We start from the raw sequence: 12628 nt of genomic DNA on the forward strand, positions 1-12628 counted from the left end.
GTTTGGAGGCGGGGCCTCGTGCTCCACCCCACGGCGGAGGGGTGGGGTCACTGAGTGGCGTCAAGTGGGTGGGGCCAGGGCGGACGTAGGTTCCCCAGGTCCTCCGCGCCCTCTTGTCTGTCACGTGAGGGGCGGTTCGCTGACCGGCGGTTCGCTGACGGGCTTTTTGCCACACCCAGTTCCACTTCTAGTGGAAGTTTGAGCAGCTGGGAAAGAAGAAAGGAGGAAAGAAAAGGTTCGTGCGGGAGGCCATCTCTGCGGGTGGGTTACTAGGCCGAGGAGTTGAAGGGCCGCTGTTACCCGAGGCCCTGATTCGTTAGGCCTCGCAAGAGACGTGCTCTCTCAATTCGGGGATGAGGCATTCTGCCACCATTCTCGAACTCTACCCAACTTCCTTTCTTTCCCTCAGCTTCTGAGATTTGAGAACTCAGAAGCTTTGTCACCTATGAGGAGACCAAAAAAAAAAAGGGTACTGTATCCGTTGCCTCGTAAAGTACACAGATAGTTCCTGAACTATCCACCCCTTAGCTGTGGAGGACTGAGAAATCACTTGTACCGCCCTGCCATTCCGTGAGGGGTGGAAGGCGTTCCTGAAAAGCGCAATGATGCTGCTCAGAAATACTCTGTCTTGGGCTTCCCTGGTGGCGTAGTGGTTGAGAGTCCGCCTGCCGATGTAGGGGACACGGTTCGTGCCTCGGTCCGGGAAGATCCCACATGCCACAGAGCGGCTGGGCCCGTGAGCCATGGCCGCTGAGCCTGCGCGTGCGGAGCCTGTGCTCCGCGACGGGAGAGGCCACAACGGTGAGAGGCCCGCGTACCGCAAAAAAAAAAAAAAAAGTACTCTGTCTTTAACCGCAGCCTAATCACTGTGGTGTAACCCTAGAGGACGGGCCCCTGAATGGAATACTGTTTTTTTTTTTCTTTTTTTTTAACACCTTTATTGGAGTATAATTGCTTTACAGTGGTGTGTTAGGAATACTGTTTTAAGATCTCAAAACTTAGCGTTGAGCCACCGCAGTAGACTATACATAACCAAAGCAGAAAAAAATGAGTCTGAACCTACCGGTTTTCCCATCATAACAAAACAGCATCAAGTTTGTGAGGCAAGGTCTTAAAGCGAGTCTCAAATTTAAAAGGCTTGAAATTAGAGTTTGGTCTGTAACCACATTAGAATTGAACTAGAAATAACAAAAAGCCAGAAAATCCACAAATGTTTGGAAGGTGAGCAACATAATTCTAAACCTCTATGTCAAAGAATATTTCAGTGGGAATTTTTATATAGTTTGAACTAAAGGATAATGAAAATACAACATAGTAGAATTAATGGGATGCAGTGAGCAGTGTTTAGAGGGAGATCTGTAGCATTAAATGCATGTATTTGAAAAGAAGAAAGGTTTAAAATCTGCAATCTGTGTTCGCCTCGGGAAGTTAAAAGCATATTTAGCATGTGGAGGGGAGCAGAGGATACATGGGAATTCTGTACTTGCTATGAACCTAAAACTGCTCTGAAAAATAAAGTCTATTTAAAAAATAAAAAGCGCTCACATACATGGTCAAATGATCTTTGGCAAAGGTGCAATGATGACTCAATGGGGAAAGGACAGCCTCTTCAACAAATGGTTTTGGGAAAACTGGGTATCTATGTGCAAAAGAATGAATTTGGACCATTATCTTATACCATATACAAAAATTAACTCAAAATGGATTAAAGACTTAAACATCAGACCTAAAACTATAAAACTCCTAGAAGAAAACATAGGGGAAAATCTTCAGGTCATTGCTCTTGGTAATGATTTCTTGTTTATGACACCAAAAGCACAGGCAACATAGACAAATGGGGCTACATCAAACTTAAAAACTTCCATTGCAGGGGGCACAGGGAACTAAGAGTCCCACATGCCCCACTGTGCGGCCAAAAATAAAAAATAAAAAAAACTTTTGTGCATCAAAGGACACAGCAGAGTGAAAAGGCAGCCTATGGAATGGAGAAAATATTTGCAAATCATATATGTGATAAGATACCCAGAATATCTAAAGAACTCTTACAACTCAGTAACAAAAAAATCAAACTGATTAAACAGTCCAACAAGCATATGGAAAGATACTCAGCATCACTAATCATCAGAGAACTGCATGTCAAAACCACAAGATGTCGACTCACACTCATTAGGATGGTTAATATTTGGAAAAAAGAAAATAACAAGTGTAGGTGAAGATGTGGAGAAATCAGAACCCTTATGCACCGTTGGTGAGATTGCAAAATGGTACAGCCCCTGTGGAAAGCAGTATGGAGGTTCTTCAAAAAAGTGAGAATGGAACTACCACATGATATAGCAATCCCAGTTCTGGGTGAATATCCAAAAGAATTGAGAGTAGGGTCTCAAAGAGGTATTTGCATACTCACGTTCACAGCACATATGAACGTTCCTGTTCATTCATAATAGTCAAGAGATAGAAGCAACACAAATGTTCATGGACAGATGAATTTTAATCTTTGAAAGGAGGAAAATCCTGTCATATGCTACAACATAGATGAAACTTGAGGACATTATGCTAAGTGAAATAAACCAGTCGCAGGACTTCCTTGGTGGCCCAGAGGTTAGGACTCCACACTTCCACTGCAGGGGACACGAGTTTGATACCTGGTCAGGGAAAAAAGATCCTGCATGCCTCATGGCGGAGCCAAAAAAAGAGAAATAAACCAGTCACAAAAAGACAAATACTGTATGATTCTACTTATATGAGTTACCTAAAGTAGTCAAATTCATAAAACAGAAAATAGGATGCCGGTTACTAGAGATTTGAGGGGAGGAGAAAGGGGAGTTGCTGAAACAGAGTTTCAGATTGCAAGATGAAAACGTTCTGGAGGTCTGTTTTACAGCACTGTGAAAATAGTTAACACTGCTGAGCTGTATACTTAAAAATTGTTAAAATGGTATATTTTATGTGTTTTGTTACCCCACACACACAAAGCAAATTAAACTCTAAGAAAGTAGAAGGAAGGAAAACAAAAAAATCCTAAAGTTTATAAAGCAGAAATTGCTGTGAAAACAGTGATCTGTGGATTAGCCCTACACTATGGTTAAATGTGCTTTTTTGTGTACGTGGGACAACATCTTTATACATGTTTTAAAGTTTATCTCTATTATTGCTGATGCTCAGGTCAGCATTATAATGTATAGATAAAATATATAAAAATAAGAAATCACTATGTTCTTTACGTGAAACTAATACTGTAAGTCAATTGTACTTCAACAAACAGGAAAAAGTGGAAATACTTTTCCATTTTTCATTAGGATGTTTGTCTTATTATTGAGTTTATTAATATTTTGGATACAGGTCCTGTATCATATATTAATTGCAAATATTTTTTCCAGTGTGTAGCTTCACTATTTATTCTCTTAATAATGTTTTTGGATGACCTGAGAATTTTGGCTTTTACATTTAGGCATGTGATTCATCTTGATTTAAATTTTGCAAATAATGTGAGGTGAGATTTGAGGGCTTATTTTTGTCCACATGGTTCCAGCACCATTTGTTGAAAATAATTTCCTTTCCCCATTAAATTGCTTTGGAGCCTTTGTCAAAAATCTATTGACTATATAATTATGGATTTATTTCTGGACTTTTAATTCTGTCTCATTGATCTGTTTGTCTATCTTTATACAAACCACATTGTCATGATTACTATAGATTTATAGTAAGCCTTGAAAGTAAGGAAGTGTAGTTACTCCAAATTAGTTCTTTTTCAAGAATGTTTTGGTTCTAAGATTTTTGTGTTTCCATATAAATTTTTGAATTGTTAATCCACTTTTTTTTAAGCTGCTGTGATCTTTATTGGAATTGATTGAGCTCTATTTGAGGAAAATTGACATCTTAACAATACTGAACTTTGCAATCCATGAACATGGTATATTTCTCTATTTATTAAGGTCTTTTTAAATTTCTGTCAGCAATGCTTTGTAATTTTCAGTGTAGAAAGCTTACACATCTTTTGTTAAATTTATTCCTAAGCATTTATATTTTTAATAATATTGTAAATGGAATTCTAAAATTTCATTTTCCAGTTGTTCAATGCTTGAGTGTGTGTGTGTGTGTGAGAGAGAGAGAGAGAGAGAGAGAGAGAGAGATTGCCTTTCTATGTTGACTTTATAACTTACAACCTTGTTAAATTTCTTTGATAATGTCCTCCCTTCTCTTTTCTCTCCTCTTTTCCTGAGTCTTCTATTAGTCATATTGGGGCTTCCTGATTGATTTTGTCATTTTCTTACTTTTTCTTTCCTATTTTCCATCTACTTGTGTTTTGGTTCTCCTTTCTAGGTGATTTTCCCTGATTTTATGTTACAGCTCTTAGAACTTTTTTTATTACTGTGTTATGGTAAACAGCTTCTAAGATGCTCTCCAACGATCCATATCTCTGTGTACTCCCTTCTCAAATTCTATCAAGGTTGGTCTGTATGACCAACAGAGTAAGGTGGAAGTGATGATGTATGACTTATAAGCTTGCTTCTGACTTGCTCTTTTCTGGATCAATTACTCTGAGAGAAGTCAGCAGCCATGTCATGTAATCCAATGGAGAGGCCCACATAATGAGCTGAGGCCTCCTGTGAACAGCCAACACTAACTTGCCAGCCAGGTGTTTGAGCCATCTTAGAAAGGTGACCCTCCCACCCCAGTCAAGTCTTCAGATGACTGCAGCCCCAGCTAACATTCTAACTGCAATCTTATGAGGGACCCCCCCACAACCACCTAGGTAATCCACTTCCAAATTTCTGATCCATAGAAACTATGAAATAATACATGTTATTTTTTAAAATTTATTTTATTGCAGTATAGTTAATTTACAAGTTGTGTTCATTTCTGCTGTACAGCAAAGTGATTTAGTTATGCATATATGTATATTCTTTTCATATTTTTTCCCATTATGGTTTATTACAGGATATTAAATATAGTTCCCTGTGCTATACAGTAGGACCTTGTTGTTTATCCATTCTATACATAATAATTTGCATCTGCTAATCCCAAACTCCCAGTCCATCCCTCCCCTACCCCCTACTTTGACAACCACAAGTCTGTTCTCTATATGTGAGTCTCTTTCTGTTTCATAGATAAGTTCATTTGTGTCATATTTTAAATTTGATATATAAGTGATATCATATGATATTTCTTTCTCTGTCTGACTTACTTAGTATGATAATCTCTAGGTCCATCCATGTTGCTGCAAATGGCATTATTTCATTCTTTTTTAATGGCTGAGTAATATTCCATTTATATATGTACCACATCTTTTTTATCCATTCCTCTGTCGATGGACATTTAGGTTATTTCCATGTCTTGGCTATTGTGAATAGTGCTGCTATGAACATAGGGGTGCATGTATCTTTTGGAATTATAGTTTTTTTCTGGATATAAGCCCAGGAATGGGATTGCTGGATCATATGGCAACTCTATTTGAAATAATACATGTTTATTCTTGTTTTAAGCCACTAAGTTTTGAGGTAATTTATCACACAGCAATAGATAACCATTAGATGCTATTATATTTTTGATTTCCAAGAGCTCTTTCTTATTCTCTGACAGTCCCATTTTAATATCATGTTGTCCTTGTGAAGATAAAGAAACAAAAGATCCAGTAATCAACATATAAACATCTAAAAATGTAGATTTGTGCATAAATCACTGACGTAATTTCCTTTATATCAAATCACATATTAAGTGGCTGAATGATCATGATAGTAAAGTCTCTAGTTCCTATGTACCAATGATAAATGATAAATAATTACTATTCCATTATAAGGTGAGAACATAACTAATAAGACTGTAGTCCACAAATAATCATTGATTTAGTGCAGTGGTTCTCAGAGGGGCAATGGACATTTGGCAACGTCTGGAGACACTTTTGATTGTCAAGTCTGGGTGAGTGCTACTAAGATCAGAAATGCTGCTAAGCATCCTACAATGCACAGGACAGCCCCTTACAACAAAGAAATATCCTGTCCAAAATGTCAATAATGACAAGGCTGAGAAACCCTGGTTTAGTATAAACCTAAGAAGACAAACAGAATTCTGAAAGATCAATCGTATTAATATTTTAAGCAGTGATTTGAGTGGTAAAACAGACTACGTGCTGAGGGAATGGAGACAAAAAGCTTCTGCAAAATCAATCATCCCTTTCTCTTTGCTGCCTTAGCATTTTGTTTATAACTATTGTAAATTGGAAAAAAAATCTATAATGTAATGTATTACAGTTATTTATTTGTTCCCCCCCCCCCACATCGTGAGTAGTCTTAACTGTTTATTCCTGGTGTCTTGGTCCTTAGTAGGTTTTTGTTGATTGTATAATATGAGAAAAAGTGACTGTGAGTTAGAGAGGTACAAAAAGTACAAATTGAAAGAAGCCCAACCCCTTCCCTTCCCTCAAACTCTATAATTATGGCAAATGATTGATAAATAGAACCCAAAAGGTAAAAGAGTAAGAGTGAGAAAGAACATGGGTTATATACTATTTCCCCTATGTGCCTAAGAATATTTACTTCTATCTATCTACCTTCCTTTGTGCCAGGCAAGACTAACATATTACATTCACTCTCACTTGATCCCTGTTAAGGCTCTAAGCTCAAGCACAAAGGCTGTCTGGTATGTCTTTGTTCCCATTTGTATCTTCAATGCCTAGCACAGTACCTGGCCATGCCAGGAATCTTTAAAACAATCTTATGAAGTAGCTATAACACATGTTCACGATTACAATTGTTTAGGGGCTTTGAGCTAATCGTATCACATGTATTGCCTCATTTAATCTTTACCACAACACTATGGGCAAATATTGTTAACCTATAGTACAGATAACAATAACAGCTTGTAAGTTTATTCATCACTCAATGACATTGTTCTAAGCACTTTACATACATTAATTTATTTAATCTCAACAAACTTATAAGGTAGTCACTATCATCATCTTCATTTTAAAGAGGAGGAAACTGAGGTACAGAGAGGTTAAATGAGTTAACTCATCTGATGTTACCTAGTTAGTAAGTGACAGCTTTGAACCCAGGTGATCTTGCTTCAGAGACCACACAATTAACCCCTTCACAACATTGCCCTCCATAGACAATGTTAGCAAAATTAAGTAACTTGCCTTAAGTTACAAAGCTAATAAAGAGTGAAATTGGTATTTAAGCCAGGACTTTGAAATTCTAAACCTCGTACTTTTTAAAATTAGTCTAATTACCTCTCTAAAAATAGAAATATTCTACATTTTCTTTGTGGCAAGTTTAAGATCTTTCTTAGTAAAAAAAAGTGTCATTTTTTGATAAAAATTAGCCTAGACTATCTACCCCTTCTTCAAATGTGTAAAACTTATCACTTAACTAGAAAATGCAAAATAGTATGTATATTTTTCTAAACCATGCCTTATTTTTTCTGCTATGTATTTTTGGGTACCCAAAAGATAGGTCTCATGACAGTAATGTCCTACTGGGCATAAAAACTCACAAAGTTCCTGTTAAATAATCACAGATAGATTTATTAATGGAAAGATTAGGGTATAACTTAACAACTATCACCAGAAGTAAAATGCTATAAAGATAATTCCTATGAGTTGTGTCCTATGAGACGCAAACCCATAGAGGAAATTTATCAGGGAGTGTCTTTCGGATTAATGCCTGTGGAGGATTGGAAGGAAGCAGGATTAGACAGGAATAAACCGAGCTGCAATGGAATCACAATATGGTGTCTTCGTGTGACACCATAGAGAGTTCTGAAGCAGTTGTCCCTTCAGAGTTGTCCCAAGTGGAGCATGAGGTCTGAACCTTTATACCCCCACATACATGAGTCTTTGGCTGTGAGCTGTCCTGGGAAAGGAGCATGACCTTAGATGATGTGGCTTCTTCATCTAAGTTGTAGCTATCAGCCAACCTTCCCAGTAGCTGGAGGAATAAGTCCTCCAGTTCTAAAGGGGGAATCTGGGCAACACAGTACAGCACAGCATCCATAACAGTCCACCTTTGTGCCTCTTAGATCCATTTGCTTCATATACATTCTGGAAGCAGCTTTTTCAGGACACTGGAGGGTTCTTAGGGAAAACTTATGAGGGGAGGGTCAGTGGAATGAACTGCAGCTGCTTCTGCTGCAACTGGTAGCAAGATATAATCAAAACTCATCAAATTCCTCCTTTGTTATCAATGTAGTTTTCTCTCATCCGTAGCTAACACCACTACTGGTCTAGATGGCTTAGTTGGAGGATTGACCCAGATCTTCAACCATGAGGATCTGAGCCCCCGGTTACCATGCACTTCTCGGGCCTAACTGATAACTTTATCCATTTACCATCAAAACTGGATAAGGAAGTACTAAGAGAAGCCTCAGTAGGTCACCTGGATTTCAAAGATAGTCCTCCCTGTCCCCATTGTGTAGCAACAGCCCTCTCTCCTCCTGATGATCAGGTCCATTTCCCCCACCTAGATGATTACTTCTTATTGACTGTTCATCCCTTGGCACAAAGGGCTTAAAGTGCCTGAATGATGAGAACCATAGCTTAAAGTTCAATAGGATTCTTACTGTGTCCCCTGGTGGAAACATTTCCCCAAGGGTACCATAACATCTAAATCTGCAGAACACAATTGTAGGGATAGGAAGCACAAATTCCCCAAGTAGGCTTGATGTTAAGTGTGTCCTAGCCTACTTCCACTCATTGGTTCCTGGACCCATATATTCTCCACGTATTAAGGGCACAGTACAATATAGAAGTTACTGATTTAGCATGTATACTGCATCCTGGCAGTTGGTGTGCCAACCTCGATATATCATATCCAAGCTTGTACCTCAGCTGTGCCTTCGATAGACCCTTCTATCATTCTATCATGTTGGTGGCATCTAGGGTCAACAGTGGATCCCATCGTCACGTGCCACTGCTGAATCTCCTTGCTATAAAGTGGGTTCTTTGGTCTGATGCAATGTTATATACGAAGTTATGTTGGTGGATCAAATATTCTGTAAGAAAAAAAAAAAAATTCTGTAAGCCCTTAGATATTGATGTTGCTGGAGGCCCCGTGGGTAGGAAAGACAAATACATACCTAGAATACATGTCTATTCCTGTTAGAACAAATCTCTGGCCCATCCAGAATGGAAGGGGCCTAATATAGTCAACCTGCCACCAAAGTCTCCTTGAAGAATGGTGCCATATCAGTGGCACAGCAGTGAGCTCTGTTGCTAGCATATGGGACATTTGGCAACATCAGTAGCTAAAGTAGTCTTGGCCAGTGGGAACCCATGCATAGTCTCCCTCTCTGCCATTATAGCTACTCCTCCATTAGTTCATTGTGCTCTCATTAGGGTAGCCCGTGACAGAGGCTGACTAATACCTGCCGGTCATTTAATCTACCTGGTTGTTAGTGCCTCTTCTGTACTGGATGCTTTCTGATTGGCCTTGGCGTTTGACCCAAAGATTTTCACACTTTGCATCTTCTCTCATTGGTCCATTCATGTGCCTTTACCCCAGACTTCTTACTCCCCAATCTTGCAATATTTTCTATTTTAGGCCCCTTATCAACTTACCAAAACATTTACCACTACCCATGGAACTGTGTATATCCTAACCTTGGGCTCCTTCTCTTTCTACACAGGGTAAATGACCAGGTTCGCCACCTGAAGCTCTGCTCATTGGATTTCCTCTCACAGCTATTTTCAAGGCTACCCCTAATTGGCACTTCAGTGCACCTGCCATCCATTTTTGTCTTGAACCTATATGAGGCCAATTCACCTATTAACCCAGCTTGATCTTATTCCTGCTTTGTCAGTCATAAAGAACACTCTCTACCCCCACCATATGGCCATAGTTTTGAGCTGAGGGAGAGATGTCAGTTCATCAGTGGCACATGACATGGGGGTCTGGATGCAGGCTCATGATCCATCGATACAGTGGACCACTGTGATATTCTGTGAGATGTCCAGTTAGTCCAAGTGTCTTCAGATTATATTATGGCAGAGGGCAGAAGATTTAACATAGCCCTGAGAATAGACTAAATATATACTGTTATCCGTTCCAAGAGAACATAACCTGTTTCTGATTCTTTTTTTTTTAATTTTTATTTTTTTCTCTCCTTTTTGATAGGGATGGAAATGAAAGCATTTTCCAGCTTAATGCCTGCCTACCACATACCTGAAGCTGTGTAACTCTGCTCCAGCAAAAGTACTATATCTGGCATAGCTGCTGCAAGTACAACTACTACTTCGTTGAATTTGTGATACTCTACTGTCACCCCCCAGAATCCATCTGGTTTTTGCAAGATCCAGACTGGTCAATTAAATGGAGATACACTGGGGACTAGTATCCCTGCATTCTTCAGGTTTTTAAAGGTACTACTAATCTCTGACATTCCCCCCAGGATGAAATGTTTTTGATTTGTTGACAGATGGGGGTGGGTAGCTTTAGAAGTCTCCACCTGGTCTTCCCCATTGCAATAGCTCCTATCACACAGGTCAAGAAATCAATGTGGTGTTGTGCTACCAATTATGTCCATTCTAATTACACATTTAGGGACTGGAAAAATGACCACTGTGAGCTGGGTCAAGATTCCACTTAATACCTGATCACCTAATGCCCCACTAACAGGGAGGCCATGATGATGCTTTGGATCTCCATGTATCAAAGTTAATTAGACCCTGTAACTGATTGTCTTTGAGATGTCTGAATACTCTCCTTTCCCCAGGTTATAGTACCTGAGTTAATGGCCATCAGTCCCTTTGGGTAAACATTAGAGGAATCAGTGCTGTATACACTTGCCATGGTGTCACAGGGTCTTATTCCAGAGCACCTAACCTCTCTTTTAGTCAGTGGGTTCCAGGTCTGAAAACTGGCTCAGGTAAGGATACTGGAGCCAACTGTTTGATTAAAGGGTTGCAACTTTCAGTCCCACCCCTGACCTCCAGGCAAGGGAGATGGGAGAGGGGCTAGAGATTAAGTTCAATTACCAGTGGCCAATGATTTAATCAATCATACCTATGTAATGAAGACTTCAAAAAACCCACAAAGGACAGGGTTCAGAGAGCTTCTAGGTTGGGGAACCAGAAGCTTCCATGTGCCACCGTGCCAGGCCCCAAACTCCAAGAGGACAGAGACTCCTTTGTTCAGGACCTCACCTTGTGTATCGCTTCATCTAGCTGGATTTACACCCTTTTATAATAAATTGGTGATCAGGTAAGTGAAATGTTTCTCTGAGTTCTGAGAATTGCTCTAGCAAATTAACTGAACCTGAAGAGGTGGTCATTGGAAGCTCCAGTGTACAGCCAGTCGATCAGAAGCACAGGTAACAACCTAGGTTTGCGATTGGCATCTGAAGTGGAGGGAAGCCTTGTGGCACTGAGCCTTTAACCTGTAGAATCTGATGCTAGCTCCAGGTAGATAGTGTCAGAATTGAATTGAATTGTAGGACACCCAGCTGATGTCAGAAACTTTCTGGTTGGTGTGGGGAAATTCCTCACCCCTACCCTGCCAACCCCACCCCTCCAACACACAATGGAATTGGGTGAAGAACTGTTACCAACTATCTTACCTCTGAAGATGCCACTCTATAACTTTGCCCTGCATTCCACTCTGACCTTCCTCATTATGATAATTGTACCACCTGGCGTCTGATGGCTGAACACCTCCACCTGTCCTCTATTATTTTGGGATTTCCCCCACCCCATCATTCCCATTGCTATTTGTGAACCCAATTCTGTAACAACATTCTACCATCACCTCTGCCCTTTAGAGGAGAGCTACCACTGATAGCTCAGAGATGCTGCCCCTCTTACCAGCATATTCTTCATTGCTTTGGCCTTCCTTCGGAACAAAGTCATTTGGTAGGTTTTTAGGGCTTACACAAACTGTCCATTCTAGCATGCTAACTTCCTTAAACTTTTTGACCCCTTTTCCACTGCCTGCCATGGTAGTTCTAGCATTTCTACTTAAGAGGAGCTGTCACTTTTTCCAAGCTTCTAAGAGCCATTCTAGAAGCATGTCAACACCTTCTCCCGGAGTTCTTGCCAGAGTGATAAAACCTTTATCCCAGAAGAGTACTTCTGTTGCAGGAATGGGAACCCCTTCCAGGGCCCAAGAGTGGGCTCTTGTCTAACACTCAGAAGTGAATTGTCTGAGGAGATACACGTGCTGACAAAGCAAGAGACTTTATTGGGAAGGGGCACCCAGGCAGAGAGCAGCTGGGTAAGGGAACCCAGGAGAACTGCTCTGCCACGCAGCCCATAGTCTCAGGGGTAATGGGGTTAGTTTCCAGGTTGTCTCTGGCCAATCATTCTGACTCAGGGTCCTTCATGGTGGTGCGCACATTGCTCAGCCAAGATGGGTTCCAGCAAGAAGGATACTGGGACATATGGACTGGCGTCACCTCTCTCCTTTGGCCTTTCCCGAATTCTTCCAGTCAGTGGTAGCTTGTCAGTGGTAAGGTCCTTCCTTAACAGGACCTCCTGTTGTAAGATAACTCATGCAAGTGGTTACACTCATGCCTGGCCAGGGCAGGTTGTTTTGGTCAGTGGTTCCCCTAACACTTCCATATTGATAAACACTTCCTTATCCAACTTTGTTTTTCCTCCATCCCTTGATCTAGCACTCTTAGAGTTAAGGCACATAGA

General features: G+C 40.3%; 1 long non-coding RNA gene across 2 annotated transcripts in view; it reads left to right on the forward strand.

Annotated features, from left to right (window-relative positions):
• The first annotated feature begins 110 nt into the window (after positions 1 to 110).
• The window catches only part of LOC115856308 (uncharacterized), a 32824-nt gene continuing 20306 nt past the window's right edge, over positions 111 to 12628 (forward strand). For both annotated transcript variants that reach the window (XR_009559301.1, XR_009559300.1), the window contains exons 1-2: positions 111 to 235; positions 10110 to 10354. This is a non-coding gene — a long non-coding RNA (uncharacterized lncRNA). The remainder of the gene's footprint in view (positions 236 to 10109; positions 10355 to 12628) is intronic.

The sequence above is a fragment of the Globicephala melas genome, chromosome 16 (assembly GCF_963455315.2).
Source record: "Globicephala melas chromosome 16, mGloMel1.2, whole genome shotgun sequence".
In the NCBI taxonomy this organism is placed as follows: Eukaryota; Metazoa; Chordata; class Mammalia; order Artiodactyla; family Delphinidae; genus Globicephala; species Globicephala melas.